Below are 18,277 nucleotides of genomic sequence, written 5' to 3' on the forward strand. Positions count from 1 at the left end.
CTTACAAAAGCAAAGCTGCAACCAGAAAAAGACCCAAACTACACAAGACTTAGAAAGGCCAAACCACCAACCAAATAGTTCAAGGTTCAAGCTAAGCCACCTTCTAGGAAGGTATCTAAGAAGCCAGGACCAGACAAAAGCACCTAAAACAAAGAACACCAAAACTACCAAAAAATAAAGACATTACTAGAATAGCAGGAATCTATCAGGCTTAACACACCTACAAGCTACAGTAGAAAAAGTCTTTAAAACAAAATCCGCAGTTATCTCCTTCATCTGGAGAAATCTTATCACTTGGTTTAAGGTACCTATGTCTATGGTCTTTGACAATGGCCCTCAGTTTGAGACGCCTACTCTCAAAAGTTGATTGGGAGACCAAGGGATCTCTCATTGCTTTGCATCAGTCGGCCGTCCCTAAGCAAACTACCAAGTTGAAGCTTTCAATAAGTTAATTTCAGATGGCATTAAAAAGAAAATTGAACGAGTTGGCGGTCTATGGGCAGATGAGTTGCAAGCATGTTCTATGGGCCATCAAAACGACTGAAAAACGTGCAACTAGTTAAACCCCATTTCTCATGGTTTATGGTGCAGAAGCTGTTTTGCCTATTAATCGCTATGAGCTCACTCTTCGAGTCATGCTATATGACGAGGATGTAAATTGGGAGGCCATGTGGCTAGCATTGGACTCACTCCCAGAACGCAGGGGCAATGCTGCCTTGCATCATGAAATCTAGCGTCTGAGAATGACGAGAGCCTACAACAAAAGAGTACACAAACGGCCCTTGAAAGTGGGGAACTTTGTGTTACAAAAAATGGAGGCAATCGGTAGGGCCATTGAGCAGGGAAATCTTACTCCCAATTGGGAAGGCCCCTACCGGATTTATGAAGATGTAAGAGGCGGCACCTACTACCTGGAAACACCAGATGACAGGCAACTATCCAGAACATGGAACGTAGAAAACTTTAAAAAGTACTATTTCTGAGATTTGTAAATATTTTTGTAAATAAAGGCGCATCAATAAACAATTGTTGTTTGTTATCAACACCTTTTGTTTACTTGTATGTATCCTCCCAATGGGAGTGCCGTCTGTGCAATGAGCAGACGACCTTATTAAAATTTTCATCTGCTCCAACATGAGTAGATATAAGCTAAGTCTAAATAACTTAGCAGCTATGTGTTTTTCCCGTTAGAACAACCTAACGAGGCCAATGGCCGAAAGATTTTAATGAGGCCAATGGCCATATATTTAAATAAAAAAAATAAAAAAAAAATAAAATAAATTACGCCTGCTTCAACATGAGTAGGTGTCCGGCGATGCCCATTTAATGAACTTTCATCTAAGTGGTTTTACGAACAAAGACGTCGGATTCCGAGCTTAGAGCTTCGAAACCGAGCGTCATGCGTCGAGTCGATTCAACGAATCGAGAAGATGAGAAAATAAGTCAAGCAACAAGTCTAGGCATACGGTCCTAGCCGAGCGGGGGCTAGGGCAGCTTGATGTTGCCGCAAGCCTAGCAAGCCATGTGCGTGGGCTAGCTAAGTGCATGGTGCGTAAGCAAGGACCCAGTAACTAGTGCAACTAGCTAGGCCTTGCTTGCATATGCTGCAGCTAGCAAGCAGCAACAGCAACCCGGCTTGTGCTAGGGCTTGCGATGACAGCGAAATAGCCAAGCAGCAATAGCGGCCCGCAAGCGTACGAGGCTTACTATGCTCCGATCGACCACGCTTGCTAGCCCTGCCGAGAGCATAAGGCAGCCTACGAAGGCCGGGCCTTGGTGCTTAAGGCAAATATCCCCAGCCGAAGGGCCAAGGATGCCACATGGCATGCCTTGAGGCCCAAGGCTTAGGGTGTGCCATGCACATGGGGTTGGTGGGTGTATGCTTGCTCTCCAAGGATGGGTTTATGGTCCTTACCTAATCCCCCCCTCATGTTGACACTTGTCATTTGACTATTACATAGGTAATTTAATTTAATTTGGAATTAAATTAATTACTTACTTTCTCACTCTTTCATTTCTCCCACATGGAAAGATGATTGAAGCTTTTGGAGCCTTTGCCTATAAATATCAAGTTTAGGAGTTGGTATTATTTACTTGAGTTGAACTCAATATGAAATCTCCTAATATGTGAGAAAACCTTTAAGTTCGTAATACTCTAGTTTTATTTTGGTCTAGCCCTGACTAAGCTTCGAGATAGGGACCGTTCGGGTCAGGTCTCGAGGGTGAGAGCGATTAGAGGCTTGTGCATTTGCGGAGCTTTACGATTTCAAGTTTGAGCTCTAAAAGGAGCGAAGCACGCATCAAGGGTATGATTGTTTTCTCTTATCTCTCATAATTAATTATGTGATTGTTAATCAATACGCATGTTTAATAACTTTAATTTGTGTGCAAATTATGGGAGGGTTTCATTCCGTGTAGTGTTGGACACTACGAAACCCAACAATTGGAGTATTAAGAACATAGGTGTCGGATTTCGAGCTTAAAGTGTCGAAACCGAGCGTCGTAAGTTAAGTTGAATTTTGGAATCGATGAAATCAGAAATTAAGCAAACAACAAAATATAAATATACCCCTAGCCTCGGAATGCCCTGAGCAATCCAAGGGCCAAGGGCAATATTGCTAGCTAGGGCAGCCGCATTATACTGAGCTTGCTAGCAGCGCATGCATGCTGACATCGCAAGCTAGCATCGCTGGCTAGCTGGCTGGTGCAGCATGGCCAGCATCGCTGGCGCACAAGGCGTGCTAACATGCTAGTGCCTCGCACACAACAGACCGCAAACAAGCGCAGCTTCCTAGGCTGTGCTGGCAAATCGCCGGCTAGCCGCATATGCTATGCGAGCTAGTAGCACCAGCCGCACCACCACAAGGCCGCATATGCATGCGTGCTGCTAGCAAGTCACGCATGCTGGGTTGTTGCCTATGCGCTGCTATGCAAGGTGCTGGGCTGCTGCTATGTAAGGCCTTGCGCGCGTAGCGTGCTGCTACTTGGTGCGCCTACGCTGGCACGCAAGCACAGCGTGTAGAAATGCCTGGCCTAGCTTGGCTAGCAAGCACGCACGCATAGCCCTGCATGCCTAGCACGCTGCTATGCGATGTTGTTGCTTGGTGTGAAGCTGCGATAGGCTAGGCACTAGGCCCTAGCATGCTAGCAAGCACGCAAGGCACCATGCCTGCGCTGCTTGCGATAGAAGGGCCCAGCAAGCCTAGCATGCTGCTAGCCTTGCGATGCTTGCGGGCTAGCGAAGGGCTTGGTGCCTTGCCTAGCATGATGTGATGGCTAGCGCTGCTATGCTAGCACGCCTAACCACGCATGCATAGCCTCACTACACACATGACGCATCTTGCGATGCATGTGCCATGTGATGTGCGTGTGCTAGGGGATGCTTGGCACCCATGATGCGCATGGGTAGGTGACTATGCCTAACCTAGAACTTTCATGGCTAGGCCAATACAAGGCTCGAACTTATTGCTTTTTTGATTTCATGTCTCGTCGAATTCTAAATTCTACTCGACTTGCGAAGCTCGGTCACGACGCTCTAAGCTCGATATCCGACGTCATTGTTCGTAATACTCTAATAACTTATCCAATCCTTCGTATTTATTCGTCGATTTAGATCGGTTATCCTGAAGTACCTGAAAAGGAACAAGGATAAATTCCTGGTTTATGGTGGCCACAAAGACCTGGTTGTTGAAGGTTACACCGACGCTAGCTTCCAGACTGACATAGATGACTTCAAGTCACAGTCAGGGTACATATTTTTCCTGAATAGAGGAGAGTTTAATTGGAAGAGTGCCAAGCAGAGCACCACTGCAGATTCTATAACTGAAGCCGAATACTTGGCAGCTTCAGAAGCAGCTAAGGAGGCTTTTTGGATTTGGAAGTTCATAAGTGAACTTGGTGTTGTACCCTCCACCAAGGGTCCGATAGATCTCTACCGTGACAACAATGGAGCTATCAGTCAGGCTAGAGAGCCAAGAGAGCACCAGAAGGTCAAACATGTCCAGAGGCAATTTCACATGATAAGGGAATGGAAATCCGAAGGTGAAATCAGAATTTGTAAGATTGGAACTGATGATAATGTGACCAATCCTTTGACTAAACCTCTGCCTCAAGTGAAACACAACAAGTACGTTAAGGCAATGGGAATCAAGCACGTTGGAGATTGGCTTTGAAATTCCCTGTACATGTGTTTTAATGTAAGACACTGTATTGAAATCATTCATTTATGGAGTAATAAATTTTATATTTTATATTCACTCCATTGCTATTTAATTGTGGTTTAGAATTAAATAATGAGTCCATTCGATTTATGGAAATATTCAAAATAGGGTATCAAGACCATGTCTTGGATAAAGAAACACCTATTAAGTGAACATTGAATATTTAAATTGAAAATTATCCCTAATCGAGGTCATCTAACTGATGGACGATTAATGACCTCTGGAGATTAGTGTGTAGTATGATTTACAACACCATTTCTTGTGCTGCAAGGAGATAGTAGTCATAAATCATTTGCACAGGTTCCAGTTTGGAACTACACCGGATCGACCTATGAGAGTACTTTAAGAGATTTAAACCGTCATAAGTACATTTGTCATTATAGCTATCGGAACTTATTTCCTCGACCATGAGTATTGTGAAGTTTTCTTGTTTGAGTACTAGTCTCTTTGATGTTGCCTAACGTCTGCCGTAACTAGGGATCATAACGACAACACTCGGGAGATTAGGTCCTCTTAGTAAGAGAAACTTAAAGTACAAGACTAGGAATGTCCCCCTATTAACAATAGGGAACATGTCTTTGTTGTTTACAAGGCCGCTCAAAGAGCGAGACTGTGAAAATGCATGGTCGTGCTCAGATGGATTTTAGAAATCCTCTGCTTATTGACACTAGAACTCGGAGATCGAGAAACATTTCTGAACGTAATAAGGATGACGATGAATCTTACCTTATAGTTCACGAAGAGACATTAAGCGACATAGGAAATGGGCAATACACTGTATGCACACTTGTCCGTAAGGACCATTGAGAGATTGGAAGGAATGATATCCTTCCAACAAGTTTATTATTCTGATAGAGGGTTCAGAATTATTACAGAGCTAATTCTTCAGTAAGGTCAAGTGATCGGAATGCCAAGGTTGAGGCCGCTTCCGATCAGTAATATTAAGGTATAATTAATATTACAGCTTAATCTTAACTGAACCCTTCGGGTCGAACCCAATCGAACAACCGATCCGAGACGACGAATCAATCCGAAGGATTCGACGAGTTGTCGGAGTTTTATGAACACAGACGTCGGATATCGAGCCTAGGGCGTCGATGCCGAGCGTCGCAAAATCACAAGCAACAAGTACGAGCATAGCCGTAGCATCACATTGGTCTAGCCATGTGAGTGGTAGGCTAGGCTAGTTCATCGCAAGCCTAGGAGCACCATCTTTGTTCTAGGCGCACCATGTGTGTGCTTGGCGCGTAATGCGTGCTAGGCGCATAAGGCAGCCCTTCGCACAGCATAGCACCATCGTAGTGCTAGGCACTTGCGTGTGTGTGCGTGTGTGTATGCATAGGTGCTATCGCAGCCCTTTGCACAGCACAGCACCATCGCAGTGCTAGGCACTTGCGTGTTTGTGCGTGTGTGTATGCCTAGGGGTATCGCACCATCGCAGCTCATCGCTAGCACAACACCAAGCATGGCGTGGTTTTGCGGGTGGCTGGCGAGGCAATGCCCAGCATGCGTGGCTTGCTAGCAGCACGCATGCTAGCTATGCGAATGTGTATGCGAGAGGGCAGTGCGTGCTGGCCAGCAAGCAGCAGCAGCGAAGGGGGCCTCACCCAGCGCCCAACACCTAGCAGCATGCGTGGCTCGCTAGCAGCACGCATGTGATGGTTGTGCTAGCTAGTGCGTGCTGTGCGTGCTGGCGTGCTAGCTCGCAGCCAACCCAGCTGCTTTGCTTGGTGCCGGTTTGTGAGAGGTGGGGACCAATGCTTGGAGCATGCCTTAGGGAGCAAGGCAATGGTCCCCCCCAAGGGACATGGTCCTCACCTAACTCTCTCTCTCCCCTTGACACTTGTTGCATGGTGATTGCTTTTGATTAATTATTTAATTTAGAATTAAATAAATGAATTCATTTGCACATGATCCTACATTGATCACGTACAAGGGGTTCAAGTCCCCATTCTCTATAAATACCCACTTGGTTGGGATTTTTAGGATACACACTTGAGTGGAACTATTTAGGCATCTTCATCGTTAAGAATACCTTAAGTTCGTAAAACTCCAAAGTTTATATTTTGTTCGGGTCCCGACTAACCTTCGGGACTTAGGAAAATCGGGTCGGGTTCGAGGGTACGAATCGTCGGAGGCCTTGCATTTGCAAGGTTGAAGTAAAAGCTCTTTTAGCGAGCGAACCACGCGTCTAGGGTATAATTCTTTATCCCTTCTTCTTCTAATTATATATTAATTATGTTTGCATGCTTTAATTGCATTAGTTATGTCTTGGGGGGTTTCTTTCCGCGTAGTGAGGGTCACTACGAAACCCTACACGGTCCTAGTCTCGACGCTTAGTCGGGACTTGTGTAGGGTTTCGTAGTGACCCGACACTACGCGGAAGGAAACCCACCAAGATCCGCCTCTTAATTAAAACAATTAACAAGCATATTAAACTTAATCAAACAAGATTAAGAACAAGAATTATAACTTTGACGCGTGCTTTTCTCCCAAAGAGCTCTTACTTCAAAATCCCGAAAACACGAGATCTCCGACGGATCGTACCCTCGACCCGACCCGAGCGTCCTAAGTCTTGAAGGTTAGTCAAGACCTGGACAAAATAACTATGAGTTTTACGAATCAAAGGTTTACTCTTACTTAGAGTTTCCTTTTTAATTCCACTCAAGGTTGTTCATTCCCAATACCCAAGCTTGGTATTTATAGGGAAATGAACCCTTGAACTTCATTCCCCAACCAATGTGGGAGAATGTATAATTTTGTTAATTAATTTATTTCTAAAATAAATTAATAAATAAATACAATCACAATGCAACAAGTGTTAAGGGGAGAGAGAGAGAGTTAGGTGAGGACCATGTACCTTGCGGGGACCATTGCCTTGCTCCCCAAGGCATGGCTCTAAGCCTTGGTCCCCACTCTCCTCACAAAACCGCCTCAAGCATGCTGCTGTTGTGCGAGGCTGCTGTGCGAGGCTGCGATGGTGTGGCTGCGAGGCACACACGCACACACACGCAAGCCCTTGGCATTGCGATGGTGTTGTGCGTGGTGTCAGGGCTGCGTGCTGCAATGATTCGATAGGCCTAAGCACACGCACACGCACGCATGCAAGCCTTAGGCATTGCGATGGTGCTGTGCGTGGTGCTAGGCCTGTGATGGTGCGCCTAGGCACTTGCACATGCCTAACGTGCTGTGATGCAATGCTAGGGATGCGATATGCTAAGGCACAAGCACACGCACTCACGCACTGGCCTAGCCATGCGATGGTGCTCTGCTTGTGCTGCGATGGGCTGCGATGGTGCGCCTAGCACACCTAGTGTGCCTAGGCTCGCGCCTAGCCATGCAAGATGCATGCTAGCTCGAACTAGCCTAGCCTCCACATAGTTAGACCAGTGTGGTGCTAGGGCTATGTTCATACTTGTCGCTTTGTGATTTTGCGACGCTCGGTCTCGACGCCCTAGGCTCGGTATCCGACGTCTGTATTTGTAAAACTCTGATGACTCAATAAATCCTTTCGGATTAATTTATCGTCTCGGATCAGTGTTTCGATTGGGTTCGACCCGAAGGGTTCAGTTAAGGTTAAGCTGTAATATCAATTGTACCTCGCTATTACTGATCGGAAGCAGCCTCCACCTAGGCATTCCGATCACTTGACCTTACTGAAGAATTAGCTCCGTAATAATTCTAAACCCTCTATCGGAAGAATACACTTGTTGGAAGGACACCATTCCTTTCAATCTCCTACTTGTCCTTCCGAACAAGTGTGCATATAGTGTATATCCCATTTCCTATGTCAATGTTTCTTCGTGAACTATAAGGTAAGATTCTTTGTCATCCTTATTACGTTCAGAAGTGTTTCTCGATCTCCGAGTTCGACTGTCAATAAGCAGATGATTTCTAAAATACATCTGAGCACGACCATGCATTTTCACAGTCTCGCTCTTCGAGCGGCCTTGTAAACAACAAAACATTTTTCCCTATTGTGAGTAGGGGGACAATCCCAGTCTTGTATTGTAAGTTCTTCTTACTAAGAGGACATAGTCTCCTGAGTGTTCCCGTTATGATCCCCAGTTACGGCAAACGTTTGGAAACATCAAAGAGTCTAGTACTCAAACAAGAAAGCTTCACAGCACTCATGGTCGGAGGAAACAAAGTCTGATAGTCATTATGAGAAATGTACTTATGACAAAAATTTAAATTTTCTTAAAGTACTCTCATAAGTCTTATCCAATACAGTTCCAAATTGTGCCTGTGCAAATGATTTATGACCGTCACGTCCTCGCAGCACAAGAAACGGTGCTGTAAATCATACTACACACTAATCTATGGCGGTCATCAATCGTCCATCTGTTAGATGACCTCAATTAGGGATAATTTTTGATTTAAATATTCAATGTTCACTTAACAGGTGTTTCTTTATCTAATTGACTCATTATTTAATTCTAAACCAAAATTAAATAGTAATGGAGTGAATGGTAATTTTGCATAAAAATTAATTACTCCATTAATGAATGGTTTTAATACAATGTCTTACATTAAATTTCCTATTTAATTAAAACACGTGTACAGGGAATTTCAAAGCCAGTCTCCAACATGCTTGATTCCCATTGCCTCAATGTGCTTGTTGTGTTTCACTTGAGGCAGCGGTTTAGTCAAAGGATCGGCTATATTATCATCTGTGCCAATCTTACAAATTCTGATTTCACCTTCGGATTTCCATTCCCTTATCATGTGAAATCGCCTTTGCACGTGTTTGACCTTCTGGTGCTCTCTTGGCTCCCTGGCCTGAGCGATAGCTCCATTGTTATCACAGTAGAGATCTATCGGCCCCTTGATTGAGGGTACAACACCAAGTTCGCTAATGAACTTGCGAATCCAAACAGCTTCCTTGGCAGCTTCTGAAGCGGCCAAGTACTCGGCTTCAGTTGTAGAGTCTGCAGTGGTGCTCTGCTTGGCACTCTTCCAACTAAACGCTCCTCCATTCAGACAGAATATGTACCCCGATTGCGACTTGAAGTCATCTCTGTTAGTCTTGAAGCTAACGTCAGTGTAACCTTTAACAACCAGTTCTTTGTGGCCTCCTTACACCAGGAATTTTTCCTTGTTCCTTTTCAGGTACTTAAGGATGTTCTTGGCCGCAGTCCAATGCGCCTCTCCTAGGTTCGATTGGTATCGACTCGTTGCACTCAGGGCATACGATACATCTGGCCTTGTACATATCATGGCATACATGATCGATCCAATTAGCGAAGCATATGGGATCTGATTCATTCTTCTCGCTCAACAGGTGTCTGTGGACACTGTTTCTTTCTGAGAGTTACGCCATGGGACATGGGTAAATGCCCTCTTTTGGCATTCTCCATGTGAAATCGATCCAATACCTTATCAATGTAAGTACTCTGGCTTAATCCAATCATCCTCTTAGATCTATCCCTGTAGATCTTGATGCCCAATATGTAATGTGCCTCTCTTAAGTCCTTCATTGAAAAGCACTTTCCCAACCAGCCCTTTATGGACACCAACAATTTTGTGCTGTTTCCAATGAGAAGTATGTCATCGACATACAGGACTAGGAATGAAATATCACTCCCACTGACCTTCTTGTATACACAAGATTCATCTGGATTCTTGATAAAACTAAACTTGCTAATGGCTTTATCAAATCGCAGATTCCAACTTCTGCTGGCTTGCTTTAGTCCATAAATGGACTTCTTCAGCTTGCAAACCTTTCCAGCGTTGCCTGGATCGACAAAACCTTCTGGCTGTGTCATATACACATTTTCTTCCAAAATTCCATTAAGGTAGGCGGTTTTGATATCCATTTGCCATATTTCGTAATCGTAATATGCAGCAATCGCTAAGATGATCCGGACGGATTTTAGCATTGCAACTAGTGAAAAAGTTGTCATAGTTAATCCCGTGGACTTGTCTATAACCTTTTTCCACCAGTCTAGCTTTGTATATTGATACATTTCCATCCTTGTCTGTCTTCACTTTGAAGATCCATTTGCAACCAATGGGTGTATAACCCTCGGGCAAATTCACCAAGTCCCAGACTTGATTTTCAGACATGGAGTCCATCTCGGATTTCATGGCCTCTTGCCATTTTGCAGAGTCGGGGCTCGTCATACCTTGCTTGTATGTCGCCGGCTCATCACCATCCATGACTAGGATGTCCTGATCATCGGTTAAGACGATACCGAGGTATCTGTCTGGTTGAGATCTTTGCCGTTGCGACCTACAAAGGGTAATCGGTTGAGCATTTACATTGTCTGTTTGATTCTGACCAATCTTCTTAGATGCTTCCAAAGTATCTAGATTTTCAATTTTGTCAGGTTGACATTGTTGCTCGTCATCTCGAACTTCGTCGAGTTCGATTTTCCTCCCACTTGTCATTTTGGAAAGGTGATCCTTCTCCAAAGAGACACCATCACGAGCAACAAAAACTTTGTTCTCGGATTTATTGTAGAAGTAATACCCTTTGGTTTCTTTTGGATATCCCAAGATTTGGGGTGAAGTTTGTCCAAAATTAATCGCTTAACATATGCTTCGCATCCCTAAATCTTGAGAAAAGACAACCTAGGAGGTTTCTTAGTCCATAATTCATATGGAGTCTTTTCAACAGCTTTTGACGGAGCTCTATTCAGTGTTAGTGCTGCAGTTTGTAGCGCATGTCCCCAGAAAGAGATAGGGAGTTCACTAAGACCCATCATTGATCGAACCATGTCAAACAAGGTCCGATTCCTCCATTCGGACACTCCGTTTCATTGAGGAGTTCCGGGAGGTGTCAACTCTGAAATAATGCCATTTTCTTTCAAGTGATCGTCGAATTCATGGCTCAAATATTCGCCACCTCAATCCGATCGAAGTGCTTTAATTTTCTTGCCAAGCTGATTTTCAAATTCTTTCTGAAATTCTTTGAATTTCTCAAAGGATTCAGATTTATTCGACGTTAAGTAGACATAGCCATATCTACTATAATCGTCGGTGAAAGTGATGAAATATCGGTAACCTTGTCTTGCGGGTGTGCTCATTGGTCCACATACATCCGTGTGTATTGGACCTAATAAGTCACTTGCCCTTTCTCCTAACTTGGAGAATGGTTGTTTTATCATCGTGCCTAATAAGCATCCTTCGCAATTTTCAAATGACTCTAAGTCAAAAGAGTCAAGAACACCTTCTTGAAGAAGTTTCTTGATGCGCTTGATGTTAATGTGGCCAAGACGATAATGCCACAAGTAGTTTTGATTCGACTCGATGGTCTTAGGTAGTGGTATCAACTTTTGTCTAATCATATGTAAAAACATGCAATTTAATTGAACATAAATTTGTAAGACAAACTTGAAACAACTATTGTCAAAGTCTTACACTCAAAATTCCTAGGTGTCCAACACCGTGGATAGTATGTTCAAAGGCATGATGAAAAACTAGAATTTGTTTAATTACATGTGATAGACAAAATAGTGCATGCAAGCACGACCGAAAAACCATCTTCGTCGTCTTCTTGCTCTTGCACCAACACTTGATAAGCTTCTCACTAGGTCCCTGAAAAGGCAACATTAAGTGAGTCATACTTGGTATCTAATACCTATGATAAGCTTAATTCACAAGTGTTAAGGAAGATACCTGAGGCGGATGCTCCATTCCTCTCCTCCTCTTGCAGAAAGAGCTTGCATTCTCTCTTGAAGTGGCCTTGCGCGCCAGAATAGAAGCAACACATCTTAACCTTAACCTTGAGATCCCTCCTTCTCGACGGTCTTTTGGTTGCCCAAATGAGTTGGCTCAGTGAAGTAGCTCCACCACATTCTTCAAGGAATATGTCTCCTTTGATTCAGAAATATATGCCTTTAGTGCATCATATCCTGAGTGGAGTGAAGTGAGCATAATATGACCAGCCATTCCATCTTCTAGTGGAATTCCGAGGAGTTCCATGTGCTTGAAGAGCTTATTCATTCTTGCCACATGGGGTCGGAGGGGCATACTCGGTCTCAACTTAGTGTTGTAGACTGTAGACCAAAGATGGTACCTCTCTTTCGCAATACAACCTTGATCCGGTGGCTTTACATTCATGTCTGTAAGTGACCTAGTGACTTCAAACAAGAGTCCATCATTGTTGTCGTTGAAATTCTTAGAGAATCTCACACCGACAACATCCCTTAGTCCTCCAAGGAACAAGTCCGGGAAAGAGAATGGAAGTTTATCTTTCCATTCTTCCGGGATGGAGTTTGCCATGAGTTGTGACACTAATTTGCAATCTTTTGACCATGCACAATAAGTTTCGTCACTCAAGAGTTTCTTGGAACAAAGGGTTGGGAGGGCAGTATCCAGAACATATTCTTTGGAACAACTCCAGAGAGTTCTCCTGAGTTCTTCATCCCATTCTTCAAGGTTTGTTAAGTTAAGCTTGATAGCTAACTTTTCGGGGAGTGTTGGGCAAATTTGGTTGTTGTTTGAGTTACTAGCAGACATGATTCTACAATTGAAAGAATTTGTAGTGAAAAACCATTCATACATCAATAAGTTGAAATTTAAAACGTTCATGCATATATTCAATCTTATTGAGCATTTTATCCACGCATTTGAAATTGTCCCTTATGGGCGAAAATAAAATGATTCCGAGATCCCAAAGATCAAGAAATGGTTAAGCATGCTTTGGCTTGTCTTAATTATTAAATATCTTAAGGTAAGCAATCCAATTGCTAATAGCTCCAAGCTACTCTCGGTTTGATAAAATGTCGCATCTAATGCATCCTTGACATTTTATCTCTTTTGCCACGACATCTAAGGACTCCTTACTGATATCGTTGAGCTTAACCAAGACAACTTGTATACCTAGTATACCTTACGTTCCTAGGGAAGTAGTGATGCCTCGCTTTGGCGTAATCCATCACGTACGCGCATTAGTTCGGTAAGTGTTGTTCTGGGAACGACAAATTTTTAGCTCAATATTATTAAAGGGACCTAGGGTTTCTATGTTGGTTGATTTAAGTGAACTTAACTAATCGTCGCAACATAATAGAAATTCTAGACATGCATCTAGAAATCATATATAATAACAATATATAAGGCATAAAAATAGATGCATTTGGCAACTAGCATGACCCCTTGAAATCTTCAATTTCCATGGGTCTTCATCTCGGCTCGTCTTCGTCGAAACTCCGTCTTGAGACATCTTGCCCAAAATGAAAGAAGCTAGCTAGAACGACTAAGATTAATCTAATAGTACAAAAATACTTAACGGTTCGCAGACCGTATTTGGATTTACAATAATACATAACGGAAAGCAGTCCGTATTTTCTATCCTAGTCGGGCCCCACTAATTGCCATTTTGAAAGACCTGTTTTGAAAACAATCTTCCATTCACCCATTCACTATTTGTGAATGGCCCATGCAATTTTACGAAATACATAATTAAACACGCAAAACTAGTCAAAGTTGTTTAATCCATTATTTCTAAATGTAAAATGCTAACGCACTTAATTAAGCTCCCACTAAATTCCGCATCTGTACTTAATTAATCCGATTAATTAAGTCGGCATAACCCATAATCTGTCAAAATTTTGCAAAATCGAAAATCGAGATTTTTACTTTTAGAGGGTGCGCACCATGGCTGCTAGGCAGCCCATGGCATGGCCAGCAAGCATCGCTGCTAGCCCAACTGCCTGCTAGCATGATGCGCATGCTTGCTAGCATGTTGGTGCTTGCGAGCTGCTTGCGTGCTGGGGCTGGCGCCGACTGCTGCTAGCAAGCATGCATAGGCAGCCTCTGCCCAGCCAGTGCCCCACGCATTGCTGCGCCCAGCACCTTCCCTGCCACACACAGCCACGCGCATTGGTGCAATAGCCTTACGTACACCATAGGCAGCCACATGTTGGCTGCTAGGCAGCCCGGCTAGCCTTGGTGACACTTGCGATTATGCATCGATTTGCGTGCATTTCCTCGGATTTTTAATTCCTATTTGTGTGTGACAATAATTAATTCCAAATTGCATTTTAGAATTAATTTGAGGGAAAATAAAATAAAATTAAATTAATTCCTACTTAAATAAAAATATTTTATTGGTGCACAAGCCTAAATTATCCAAAATTTCGATTTTGAACAAAATTAGGTCTAACTTTATGCTTAAAATAAAATGAGCTATGTCCAAAATTAATCTTGCCAATATGCAAATTAATAATGGATTTGACAAATGGGAGTTGGAAAAATATATTTACCATCCAATGATAAAAATTTTCCAACTTGCACATTGTGTAAAATACCAAGATTGCATCTTCCAATATGAAGATTAATTAAATTTTACTCACAAGTAATTGAACTTGATGGATTTTAATCAACCAAACATGAAAAAATCCAAACTTTGTTCAACATGGAATTTAGGGTTAGGGTTCCAATCATTTAAACCTTTAAAGATTAGAACTTTAACATTATTTGGGAACTTAAAATACAAAATCACAACAAGTTTTCACACTTTATTGCAATTTATTTGCTAAATTTGTGAAAAACAAGTTTATGTGAAAAATTGGTATATCAACTAAGCACTAATAAAAACTCCATTATTATGCTTAAGGATATTTTAAAACTAGTAGATTAGTGATGCAAATGTGCATTTAATCTAACCTTGTAAATCTTGCATTAATCAAGGCTTAAAAAGAATTAAAATTTTCGTTGAAAAACGAAAAACCCCAGAAAAATTGGGTTTCTGGTTCGAATTTGGCTTCTGGACAGTCCTAAAAGGGTTGAATCTGTTCCAGAATGTCAATTCCAACCAAAAATCACTATTTTTGAGCCATAGTCTGGGTTCGACAGCTAAATCAAAAATAAAATCGAGTTTTAAAATTAATTAAAACGAGCATATAATCTAATTAGAAGAACATGAACTAGAAAATTAAATTCTTTTAAAAAACCTTAATTAAAAAATAATTGCAAAAATTAAAAGGAGCGTGGCTCCGATACCGCTATAGGGTTTCATAGTGACCTGACACTACGCGGAAGGAAACCCACCAAGATCCGCCTCTTAATTAAAACAATTAACAAGCATATTAAACTTAATCAAACAAGATTAAGAACAAGAATTATAACTTTGACGCGTGCTTTTATCCCAAAGAGCTCTTACTTCAAAATCCCGAAAACACGAGATCTCCGACGGATCGTACCCTCGACCCGACCCGAGCGTCCTAAGTCTTGAAGGTTAGTCAAGACCTGGACAAAATAACTATGAGTTTTACGAATCAATGGTTTACTCTTACTTAGAGTTTCCTTTTTAATTCCACTCAAGGTTGTTCATTCCCAATACCCAAGCTTGGTATTTATAGGGAAATGAACCCTTGAACTTCATTCCCCAACCAATGTGGGAGAATGTATAATTTTGCTAATTAATTTATTTCTAAAATAAATTAATAAATAAATACAATCACAATGCAACAAGTGTCATGGGGAGAGAGAGAGTTAGGTGAGGACCATTGGGGTGGACCATTGCTTTGCTCCCCAAGGCATGGTTGTAAGCCTTGGTCCCCATTCTCTTCACAAAACCGCCTCAAGCATGCTGCTGTTGTGCGAGGCTGCGATGGTGAGGCTGCGAGGCACACATGCACACACACGCAAGCCCCTGGCATTGCGATGGTGTTGTGCGTGGTGCCATGCCTTGCGATGGTTCCTGGGCTGCGTGCTGCGATGATTCGATAGGCCTAGGCACAAGCACACGCACGCATGAAAGCCCTAGGCATTGCGATGGTGCTATGCGTGGTGCTAGGCCTGCGATGGTGCGCCTAGGCACTTGCACATGCCCAGCGTGCTGTGATGCAATGCTAGGGATGTGATAGGCTAAGGCACAAGCACACGCACACACGCACTAGCCTAGCCATGCAATGGTGCTGTGCTTGTGTTGCGATGGTGCGCCTAGCACACCTAGTGTGCCTAGGCTTGCGCCTAGCCATGCAAGATGCATGCTAGCTCGAACTAGCCTAGCATCCACATGGTTAGACCAGTGTGGTGCTAGGGCTATGTTCATACTTGTCGCTTTGTGATTTTGCGACTCTCGGTCTCGACGCCCTAGGCTCGATATCCGACGTCTGTATTCGTAAAACTCTGATGACTCATTAAATCCTTTCAGATTAATTTGTCGTCTCGGATTGGTGATTCGATTAGGTTCGACCCGAAGGGTTCAGTTAAGATTAAGCTGTAATATCAATTGTACCTCGATATTACTGATCGGAAGCGGCCTCCAACAAGGCATTCTGATCACTTGACCTTACTGAAGAATTAGCTCCGTAATAATTCTGAACCTTCTATCGGAAGAATACACTTGTTGGAAGGGCACCATTCCTTTCAACTTGACAAATTAAAAACTAGAGTATTACAAACGTAAGGTTTTCTCACTTTACTAAGGAGATGCCTTTTTAGTTCCACAAGTGCTCTTCCCAAAACCCAAACCTTGGGTATTTATAGGGAAACGAACCTTGATTCCCCATTCTCAATCAATGTGGGAGATTTACAATTTCCTCTATTTTATTTCAATAAAAACAACATAAAATTGCAATTCAATCAACAAGCTAAAAGTGGCAATGGGAGAGGACTATTTCAAGGGGGAGGGGGACCATAACCTTGCTCATCAAGCAAGGCCCTTGAAATCGGTCCCCACTCAAAAGCGGACCACACAACCACTTGGCTGGCTGGCAGCCTGCCTTGGCTACCAAGGATGCCAGCTAGCGCCTAGCACTAAGGCTGCGCAGCCCAGCAAGCCAACCATATCGCATGCACGCAAGCCAGCCAACACGCCTATGCATGCGTGCTGCTAGCAAGCCACGCATGCTAGGGTGTTGCCTATGCGCTGCTATACGAGGTACTGGGCTGCTGCTATGTGAGGCCTAGCACGCATAGAGAGCTGCTGCTTGGTGCCCCTATGCTAGAACGCAAGCAAAACTTGCCGCAATGTCTAGCCTAGCTTCGCTAGGAAGCACGCACGCATAGTCTAGCTTGCCTAGCACGCTGCTATGCGATGCTGCTTCTTGGTGCGAAACCGCGATGGGCTAGGCGGCAGGCCCTAGCACGCTAGGAAGCACGCAAGGAATCATGCCTGCATTGCTTGCGATAGTAAGACCCAGCAAGCTTAGCATGCTCTTGGCCTTGCGATGCTTGCGTGCTAGCGAAGGGCTTGGTGCTTGGCCTAACATGATGCGATGGCTAGCGTTGCTATGCTAGCACGCCTAGCTACGCATGCACAACCACACCACACGCATGCACGCATCTTGCGATGCATGTGCCATGAAATGTGCGTGTGCTAGGGGATGCTTGGCATCCATGATGCACATGGGTTGGTGACCTCGCCTAGCCTAGCACTTACATGGCTAGGATAATATGAGGCTACGGCTAGGCTCGAACTTGTTGCTTGTTTGATTTCACGTCTCATCGAATTCTAAATTCGACTCGACTTGCGACGCTCGGTCTCGATGCTCTAAGCTCGATATCCGACGTCTTTGTTCGTAATACTCTAATGACTCATCCAATCCTTCGGATTGATTTTTCGATTCAGATCGGTTATTCAATTGGGGTGCGACCCCAAGGGTTCAGTCTAGATTAAGTCGTAATATTAGTCATCGAGTTCATTTTTCCTCCCACTTGTCGTTTTGAAAATGTGTTACTTTCCCGAAAGACCACCACTTAGAGCAACAAATACTATGTTCTCAATTAGGTTGTGGAAGTAATGCCCGTAGTCTAACTTGAATGCTTACAAAGAGACATGTATATAGTCTTTGGGTAAAACTTCGTGGTGAAACAAACAACTAACTCCCAGTCGAGCTACCTTAGCCCTTATTAAGCCACTTAGCTCCCACTAAGGTAATGAACTCCCATTGAGCTAAGAGCCCTAGACATATGTAAGGAATGGTGTCCTTCTAACAAGTGTATTATTCCGATAGAGGGTTCAGAATTATTAGGAAGCTAATTCTTCGATGAAGTTAAGTGATCGGAATGCCTAGGCGGAGGCCGCTTCCGATCAGTAATATTAATGTGTAATTATTATTACAACTTAATCTTGATTGAACCCTTCGGGTCACACCAAATCG

The sequence above is a fragment of the Chenopodium quinoa genome, unplaced genomic scaffold (genome assembly GCF_001683475.1).
Source record: "Chenopodium quinoa cultivar QQ74 unplaced genomic scaffold, ASM168347v1, whole genome shotgun sequence".
NCBI classification, from domain to species: domain Eukaryota; kingdom Viridiplantae; phylum Streptophyta; class Magnoliopsida; order Caryophyllales; family Amaranthaceae; genus Chenopodium; species Chenopodium quinoa.